Raw genomic sequence first — 10,320 nt, forward strand, 5'->3', positions numbered from 1 at the left:
TGTCCTTTGCTGTCATTTTACTGTTTTGGCACGTTTCCATGCGTTGCCATCACCATGTTTCATGTCATAAGTTTTCTATCCTTCCTGGATCGTTGCCGTTCCCATTTTGCAGAAATTGGATTTTGAATTTCCTTCTTTAATGCTGCTGTCTTTTCTTACTATTCTAACCCAACTTTCTTTACTTATTGTCAGGATGTCTTCACGCACCGGCAGAGGAACATCTTCCTCTGGTGTTCGACGCAAGACCACCGCTTCGAAGCGGAGAAGTGCGGAGACCAGCACTTCAGCTCATCGCACAGGGAGACCTGCGCCTGCTCAGTCTGACCCTTCAGACTACGATGAGGAGCACTTCACTAGTGCCGAGGCCGCAGCCAAATGGCCTATATTCCTGAAGGGGCCAGTATTGATGGAAAAGACCATGGTAGTCGAGGACTTCCACAAGGCACAGCTTCAGGAGAGGTTCTCAGCATTGGGCTGGGACACTATCCTTCAAGTGGACCGACCGTGCTACGATCAGCTCGTCCGACGGTTTTATTGCAACCTCGAGGTGTCATATCAGTACGGGGAACTCACTGTCAGCAGCCTGGTGAGGGGAGTGGATATCCAGCTGACGGTAAACACCCTGGCCAGCATACTGGGCATATCGGCGGCGGGACACCGATACTACAGTCCCCCCAGGAGTAGGCCTCAGGGACCGTTCATGAGCATGGAGACACCGGACTTCATCTACGAGACCATCTGCGGCAGCAGCAGTCGCCCGGAGTCCGAGACATCTTTCTTCCCTGAGGTCCGTCTCTTCGCCCGGTTGATCCAGTTCAACCTGCTCCCCAGAGGAGGTCATCGGAACCAGGTAGGTTTCATGACGGCTTTCATTGCATTTTGTATTTTTACGGCCGCAGAGGGAGGCAGGGAGCACTTGTGCCTTCCCTATATCATCCTCAGAGCGATGGAGCACCATGCTTCCCACCCAGAGGACGGAGGATTCCCTACGGCAGGATCCTCACCAGGATCTTCGAGTTCTTCAGGGTGGATCTGAGCGGAGAGGAGGGGAAGACTCCGGCCGATAGGTTCGATCGGAGCAACCTCTTGAAGATGGGTCTCCACACCCTCATGGATTCACCTCCGAGATCGGGAGCTCGGAGAGGTAGGGGTAGGAGGGCTGCCCCTGTAGAGGATGTCCTCATGGAGGAGGAGTCCAGTGAGGAGGATGAGGACTACGTTCCTCAGGACGAGGAGGAGGAGCCGATGGGTGGTGGCATCCCTGAGGAGGTGCCTCAGGAGTCAAGAGGTACGGGCCCTAGTTCTTCCAGAGCTGCAGCCCCACCATATGGAGCCCCACCACCTGGGAGTGGTGACTACGACTATGAGGATAGGACAGCCTCCATGCGGGCCTTGCAGGATGGCCAGGTCCAGATACTGAGGCAGCTAGACGAGATTTCCTCCAGGCAGATCACCTTGGAGGATTCCTTCCGTAGGCTGGGTCAGGATTTGGATACCAGGGCCACCGCCATCTCAGCGGATTATGGCCGGCTTCGGAGGGAGGTACGATTGGTGAACACGAGGTTAGATTATTACGATCACCGCTTCGACTTTAACTCCAGGCCTCCAGCGAACTTGGTGATCATCGACGACGATGACGACGACCAGTGAGGGGTTGGCTTGCCCACACTAGCTGTTTATCCATTTTTCTCTCCTTTTTGTAGACATTGTGTATTTATTTAGCTCATTCCTTGTAATTGCAATGTAACTTGATTTTCATTTATGGAATAAAATGTCTTTGGATAATGGATTATGGTGGTGTTTTCATATGTGGAATACCTGTGTGGTTTTGTGGTGATGTGATTTTTCTATCTGTGCTCTTGGTTATATTATTATCTGTTGTTTATCAGGTTTTGTGTAAAATTTTTGGAAATCCCACTTTACGCCGTTATGCTGCCGAAATTTCGTCGAAATAGTACTTTATAGGTTATAGTACCATCCTAATTACCTTTTATCTACACTCACGCATGCCATGAATGCAACTTATAATATAACTCAATTTTTTATACTTCCTTTCTTTGACTTTTAATCTTTAAAGCTTTTATATTTGCCCAACCCCATTTTCCTATTATAGAATCTACGGGATTCTAATGGTATGCTGTGAGTGGAGCAGAGCATCACGCTCTGATACCACCGTTTGTCACACCCCGTTCGCACTGAACCGGAGCGGTGACCGAGTTAACACCGGTTAACCCAAACCTGCCAGGATCATCAGACACTGTATTCCACCACAGCATACACACACTAACATCAACTCATCAAATCAGCGGAAGACTAAGTTTTACCTGTAATAATTCCCATATACCTGATACCCAAATGGCGATACCATAATTATATACATTTGGGCCCGAAGGCATGATATATATACACAAAAAGAATAAAGTTTGAATATCAATTATATACAGGAAATTATCAAAAACATCAGAGTACGCAGCCCGGCATCGGTATCAAGGCTGGAGCTCAGCTCGGCCTCAGAACCGCTGCCCCGCAACACAGCTCTCACACGCGCAGTCTACGCCGTGCTCAAACTCCTCAGGGGTCCACCAGTCCTCCTCAAGGAACTCGACGGTGGGACCCACCCCCTGCTCCTCAGATGCATGACCTGCAAAATCATCTAAAAAGGGGTGTACACGTGGAATGAGCTCACTAGCTCAGTAAGTAGAGAGGTGGACCACACACAACAGTCCACACATCACAACACATCATATGCACTACATGCCATGCAAGTCATTTTAAATCACATACACCTAATCAACATTACTAAGTCTTTGGTTTTAGTGCTACTACAACCACAGTGCGCGTATACTCCGGGTACGAGCCGCGAACTCCCTCCCGCGATACGCCCATAGGGCTGTTGGAGAAGGCCCACCGTGAGTACTCGGAAAAATAAAGACAATGCCGTCCACCGGCTCTCAACAGAAATGTAAATAAATTAAATGACAGTGCTGACTCCAGCAATTTAAAAGCAGTACGATTGGCCCTCTTGAAATACCACCGGGGTTGCCGACTGTCCTACATGACTCGCCGGGCGTAATGCCTAACCGCCACAGTGTCCGACAACCGCGACCCCTGCTTCCCCCCAAATGGCAACCCAACACCTCAACCCCTGTTGGGAAGGGTCGTAGCACGGGATGGTGAGAATCCTAATACCGCATGCTCCTATATGCAGTACGACTGCATAGTGCCTCCGTGTCCCATACCACGGGCCACCAATGCATTCGTTTCCAAGCCGACCACGGCATCTAATCTATCAATGCATTATGCAACATGATGTCCACATTCAACATATAACATCTCATTTAATTTGCAATTGAAAGTAAACATAGCATATATGCACATCAATGAGTGGAATGACTAATCTATATAGCATATTCATGATGACATGACTAAATTAGATATAGTTATATGAATGCCAAACAAATGCCTTGAAACAAGGCCAAACGTCCTCTCTCCACTTACTTGTAGCGCACAAGGATTCCCGCTCGGTACGGGTGAGATCCGGAGCGAATCGGGAAGGCTTTGGTGAACCTAACAAAATTGAGCGGGGTTAGTACTTCACCAATTTAGAATCAAAATTAATGAAATCCGACGTCAAAATCGTGTTTAGAACGTCGAAAGAAGGTCCCACGTCCGATTTGGGCTCAATCGGACCTAAGAATCACATTCTGTCCACTCGGGTGGGTCACTCAGGTGGGTTGTCCACCCACCGGTCCAACCCGCCGGTTTGGGACCGGCGGGTAGGGACCCGCCGGTAGGACCCGCCGGTCCTACCCGCCGGTTTGGCCAGGGACCCCCTGGTCCTCTCGGGTGGGTGTCTCAGGTGGGTAGGGACCCACCGGTTGTACCCGCCGGTTTTGGCAAAAAAACCCCAGTTTCTTCTCATCTTCCTCCATTCCTTGGGGACCCAAATGGGGCTTTTCTCAACCCATTCCTCACACCTTTAGAGTCCTATAGGATGGTTCTAGCTTAGATTTAAGTTAGATTCAAGTGAGGGGAACCATCTTACCTTCTTTGCTCAAGAATGACTTCAAACCCTCCAAATCACTTCCAACTCACAATGCTCCTTCTACCTTGTCAATATCTCTTCAAATCCTTCAAGATCAACACATAAATCATCTATTAAACCTTAGATCCATCATTCCAAGAGGTGTTTACAAGATCTTAAGAAATCATACTCGAACCAAGGGTTTAAAGCGTGGGTTTGGCGAATGTTTATAAAACCCAGCTTTTCTTACCTCCAACTGTAGATCTCGAGTTGAAGATTACTCTCCCGGCACCGGAATGGCAAGATCGAGCTTCGGCGCCGCTGAAATCCTTCCTTTCTTCTTCTTCCTTTCTTCTTCCCTTTCTTTTTCTCTCTCCTCTTTACTTTTCTCACCAAACGTACGAGGGTAATAAATGGAAAGAAAAGAAGTCATAAAGCTTTATATACTATTCCTACTTAAGTGAATAGTGATGGATGGGTCACTCAGGTGGGTGGGTGTACCCACCTGACATACCCATCCAAGAGTCAAAACTTGGGATTTTGACCGGGCTCGGACCTCGGCTCGGACCTCACCCCAGGCATACGATGTAGCATACGTATATACCTTAAAATACGGATATAATACCTGTTTTATCCGTACATAGCCTTATGGTAGGTGCACGTACACGGTTTGGGCACTCCCGTCTCTTCTGGCACTGGCTCGGACTTGTCGGGCCAGCCGGTGTTTAAGGTCACCCGTGCCATCATAGCCCATAAGGAACTCGCTCTAACATCCTCTGGCTCGGTTCCTGCATGGTTAAACCGGTTCAACCACGAAATCAGACCGGGTTTAAGAAGCGGGATATTACATAAGGCCTTTTGGGCCATCAAGAAGCTCAACTTTGATTTGTCTGATGCGGGAATTCATCGTAGGCTCCAACTATCTGAGTTGGAGGAACTTAGGAATGATGCCTATGAAAGTTTTAGGATTTACAAGGAAAAGACCAAAGCTTTCCATGATAAGCACATTCTGCGCAAATCTTTTACAATTGGTGATAAGGTCTTATTGTACAACTCTCGATTGCATCTTTTCCCTGGTAAGCTTAGATCCCGATGGGATGGCCCGTTTATTGTCCATAATGTATATCCCCATGGGGCTGTGGAGATTTTGAATCCAGGAACAGGGGTAATTTCGAAGGTTAATGGTCAGCGTTTGAAACCGTTCTTCGAGTTTCCTAATACTAGTAGTGAAGAGGTCATGGATCTCCATGAACCTCTTTACACTGATGACTAACTTTTAATCAGGTATGACCCCCTTGCATTGTCTTTGCTTTTAATTCTTTCCATGCATTGAGGACATTGCATGACTTAAGTGTGGGGGAGGGAAACTAGTTTTTGTTTTTTTTTTCACTTTGTTTTGTTTGTTTTTCTTTTTATTTTTGAGCTTGCTAAGGATGAAGTCCTACTTTGGCTTTTGGCTAATGATCAGACCATTCGGATGCTTGATGTATGAAAATAAAAGTTTTGACGAAGGTACCCATTTTGAACGTATAAAACCCTGTTGAGAAGAAAGAAACAAGCATGTGTCTTAAGATGGGACTTTCTTTTGAAAAATAAGAGACCCCTGTTTTATGGTGATGGACCATATGTAAGTCTGTGGGTTCCTTGTACTTTTGATTTGGAGTTGAGACCTTCTTTTTAATTTGGCATGGGTTGACAAATGCACAATTTTAAATGAAATGTGAAATATGGTATAAAGAAAAATAAGAATTGAGTCCCTTGGAACTAGACAGGGCATTGTGCCTCAGGAAGCGTGGTGTCTTGATCGAAATTCCTTAGGAGGAAACTTCTAAAGTAACTCTAGCATCACTGCCTTTGTGGACATATGCAAAAAGTGAAGCTACATAGTAACTTGGGTGTCTGGTGTTTGCTCCACCATGTCATTCAAGCCAAAAGTAGTGGAGTAGAATAGAGTTTATTAAGCAGAAAAAAAAAAGAAAAAAAAATGTGCAAATGTCATTATTGCTTGGTAACATGTTTGGTCAAAAACACTCCAACGCCTTAGTCATTGGTTCCCTATTTCTTCACAAGTGGTTTTGCCTTAAGATAAGGATGTTTTGGAAGAGATGAGGTGAGTTCCAAATTAAGAAATATGCTATTGCCTGGAATTGATAAAGGGTAATAAAAGTTCGAGTGTGGGGGTCCCTTGTAAGAGAAATTATCTTTGCTCCGGATCGGTATGAGCCTTACCTTTAGCCAAAGTTGGGATTTGTTTATTCTGAATTTTGGGTGTATATTCACTGCAAACACCCACGAGACACAACTCGTCCACAAGGGGTGACCTAGGGGTTTAAAGGCTTGTTGCACATGCTAAGTGCAACTGTGATTCCTACGAAAGTGAGTTAGGGTTTTTTTTTTTCTTTATTCTTTTTCTTTTTGTTTTGCTCGAGGACTAGCAAAGTCTAAGTGTGGGGGAATTCTGATGAGCACATTTATGTGTGAAATCTAGGGTAGTAAAACATGCATTTTACATATTTAGAATGGAGCTACCTTGGGTTTTACTCTCTTTTTGCAGGTTTTATATTTTCAAGGCCTTAAGGACTATCGGGAGCTATATCTTCAATTTTACATGTAAAGAGGTCCTATTTCTTTTAATGGTTGCGAAGAGGACGAAATTCTGAGCAAGATGGACGTGTTCAATTAAAAGTACACATTCGTTTGGTCACCCGTACAAATGATTATTCTTTTCGGCCCAGAAAAAGAATAATGGATCAGAACTGAACCGAGATGTAGAACCAGCCCGTTTGCAATTGTCCCAGAGGTACAAGAAATATTCCAAATGCCAACAAGGATCGATGGACCACATCCTTGAGTGATTGAAGATTTGTTTTTGGTAACAACAACTACCTAGTGTAGTTGGTGAGCTATGGTGTACAAAATTCCCTTGCTCACCAAGAGGTCTCAAGTTCGAATCTCATGGTTGTTTTTTTTAGAGAATTTTGTTGAAGATTTCCTGCTTTTCACTCACTTAAAGCACTAAGGGCATGGAGGGGATTTCCACATCAAATTAGAAGCAAGGAAAATCGTGGAAGCAAGAAGAGAAGAAAAAAAAAGGAAAGAGAAAAAAAAGGGAGAAATAAAGATTGTCCAAATCTTCTCTCTCCTCCACATCATCACCAAAATATTGTCCAAATCACACAAAGCAAGAAGAAAATCGTCCCTAGGAGAGAGAAAAAGAAGAAAAATAAATTAGAAAAAAAGAAGGAAAGAAAATAAGCAAAAAAATTATAGGAAATTTCTCCAAATTTATTTCTCTCTTCTCTCTCCTCCATCTTAGTACTTTTTTACTCAAAAGATCTCACAATCAATTGTGGGTTCCTCCCTTTTAGGAAAGAGAAAATTGTTATTCTACCTCCCCATTCCCTATAAATACAACTCATGTAAGAGGAGGGGAGACAATTCATTCTTCTTATAGTTTTTTTTAGTTGCTCTCTCTCTCCCTCTCTCACTCTTTAGTTTTAGTTCTTCTCTATTTTTGCTTTAATCACTTTTGTAATAGTTTTTTTATGTCAATTAATGCAAGCACTCTTTTATTCTTATTCAGCCTTTTTTATGTTTATGATTTATGCAATTGAGTTGTAATTATTTAAGTTATAGTTCTAGGCTTAGATCTAGGTGACAAGATCACGAGCCGTGGAGCAATTTTTTTTTTCAAGTTCAAGCATTGATTCAAGTAAGTAGGCTCCTTCAGTAGTCTTCTCTCCCCCCTCTCATTCCCTCTTCTGACTACCCTTTCTTTCTTAATTTAGGATTTTTATTTTCAGTCGTTACATTATTGTTATCCCTCTCCCCCAAGGTTCATGGTTAGTGTATGTGTTGGCTTTGCCCCTCCTAGCCATAGAACCATCAATTTATTGTTTTTATTTTAATTGTCTCCCTTTCCCTAAAGCCAAGTAGAGTAACCCTTGTAAGAGTGACTCTCTGGTCAAGTAGGGAAGCTCATATTATGATGCATCCCTCGGGCTAAGTAGAGAAACCTACTTGTGAGTCTCTCTCTAGCTTTATTCCCTTTCTTTTACTTTATTTTTATTTCAGCATTTTATTTTCAGTTATTTATTTATTTAATTTTAATTGCGTGGCTTGCATCTTTAAATTCTTAGATGACGAATGGTTAGGACGTTATTTTAGATACATATGTTTAGGACGGTAATTAAAATTAGATCACAACTATTAATAAGTTCACTTTCGCATTATTAAAAGAAATAAAAAATAAAGTGGCTGCTCTCCCTGTGTTCGACCCATAGCTACACTGATCTGTACGCTTGCGATTACATTTTAAATCTCAAACACTAGGTGAACAAAACCCTAGAAGAAGACCAGCCGCTGAATTTAGCGAAGAAATCAAGATAAAAGATAGAGGAAAGCAAAAGATCAAAAGATGAGATTGAGATATGGTAGCATGACTAGAAGAAGAAGACAAATGAATCCACCCAGCTTCGGATAAGGATTTCAGGGACAAGAGGTAGATATTTTTTTAAATAAAATTTCTGTAAGAAACGTTTTCAGAAACAACTGTTGTCAAACAACCAAAAATCTGTTTTTGTTCTCAGAAACATGAATTTATGTTTCTACTGTTTCTAGGCACAGAAACGGCAGAAACGTTGTCAAACGGGCCCTAAGTATAATTTCTAGTGAAGGAAGTGACGGAGAAAAGAATAACAAACAATAGAATATCACTGATAGATGATGATAATACGATCTAAACCCTAAATTTTAAAAAGCATTGAAAGTTATATTGGAGACAATAAAGGAAAAACGAAGAAAACTTGGAACACTCATATGAAACGAGTATATAAAGGAAACTTAGCTTGTTATGCTTACACTTGGTGGGATTTTTCGGCTCCCTTGAATACTTCATGGAATGAGGTTTTCGGTTATAAATTTGTCTATGAGGTATCATCGTTTTATCAATTATGTCTCCTTTGGGAGTTTTTAGTGTTGCGTTTATATATGCAGTTGTTTCTTTACTTCTTTCCACAGAAGTCTCAGTGCTCTTACTTTGGGAATAGCTCATACATTCCTGGACGTAATCAATGTTTACTGTGTGCTCTCTAATCTGGGACATGTTAGTACATACATTACTTCATCAACCTAAGCCCGGATCCTCTCCATCCAGCTGTACCCTCCAAACCCAGTTCACACCATCCATGGAGTGTGGGGAGAGATTGAATTCTATGCACGTATGTTCACCTAAAAGTACATGCAAGGATCTAACACTTGTTCACTTTCAGACAATTATAGGGTAAAGAAGGGTATATATAAAAGCAAAAGGAATAAGTGTTGAATTCTCACATGTATGTACAGAGGATACATTCTCCCACATGGATGGCGTGAGATGGGGTTGAAGGGTACAGTCGGATGGAAAGTATCCAAATTCCTTCAACCTACCATAGTGAAGCCGATTTGATGGTAAAGCTGTCTAATACTAGCTGCTTTTTATGTCATGCTTGATTTTTATTTTACTTGAATGTCCATGCTTGATTACACTACTCATATATCAAGAATCCGTTCTATAAAACTTAAGCTCTAAGATATCATTTCCCAGTCACCATTTTCTAGTTTTGAAATGCTTGTCCTACATATGGTGTGCATGCAGTTATATACTATTGGTTGTAAACTTGTTCTCGAGCTGTAGAGTGTTCATAGCTTTCAAAGCCTGATTTTATCTACCTTTTATAAAATCTCGAAAACCAAAACCCTAAATTTCCTCTTGTTTTTTATAGCGTTAACTTTTCTCTATTAATTTTGTTCCCTTTATGCTAAAACATGATCCATTCAGAAGTGCTTTTAGGAAGTTTTCTGGTGTACAAAGGAAAATATTAGTTGCTTACTTGTTATGTGTCTTGTTTCCCCCCTCCCTTTTTTTGTGTGTCCCCCATCCCCCCAAAAAAAAAAAAAAACTTTTGGGTTTGTTCCCTCTCTTAGGGGTTGAGGCCCATCTCTTCAAGGCTTGGTAGGACTTTCTCCTTGGTCTAGCCAATTTGGCTTTGTATGTGTTGCATTTGTTTTTCTTTCCTATTTTAATATATTTTTGATTTACCCAAAAAATAAAAAACTATGATAATCCCGAACTTAACATTCTTTTTCTTCTTCTTCTTCTTCTTTTTTTTTTTTTTTGGGTAAGACTTTGATGTTCTTATGATAGAAATAGTTACTAGTACTCTTTAAGATATTTCGCAAATACAAATTTTGAACTTCTTATGTTAGAGTCAAATCAACTATTTCCTTAATGATTTGATGGGAGTTTAAGGCTTTAA

The sequence above is a fragment of the Macadamia integrifolia genome, chromosome 14, assembly GCF_013358625.1.
Source record: "Macadamia integrifolia cultivar HAES 741 chromosome 14, SCU_Mint_v3, whole genome shotgun sequence".
Classification (NCBI taxonomy): Eukaryota; Viridiplantae; Streptophyta; class Magnoliopsida; order Proteales; family Proteaceae; genus Macadamia; species Macadamia integrifolia.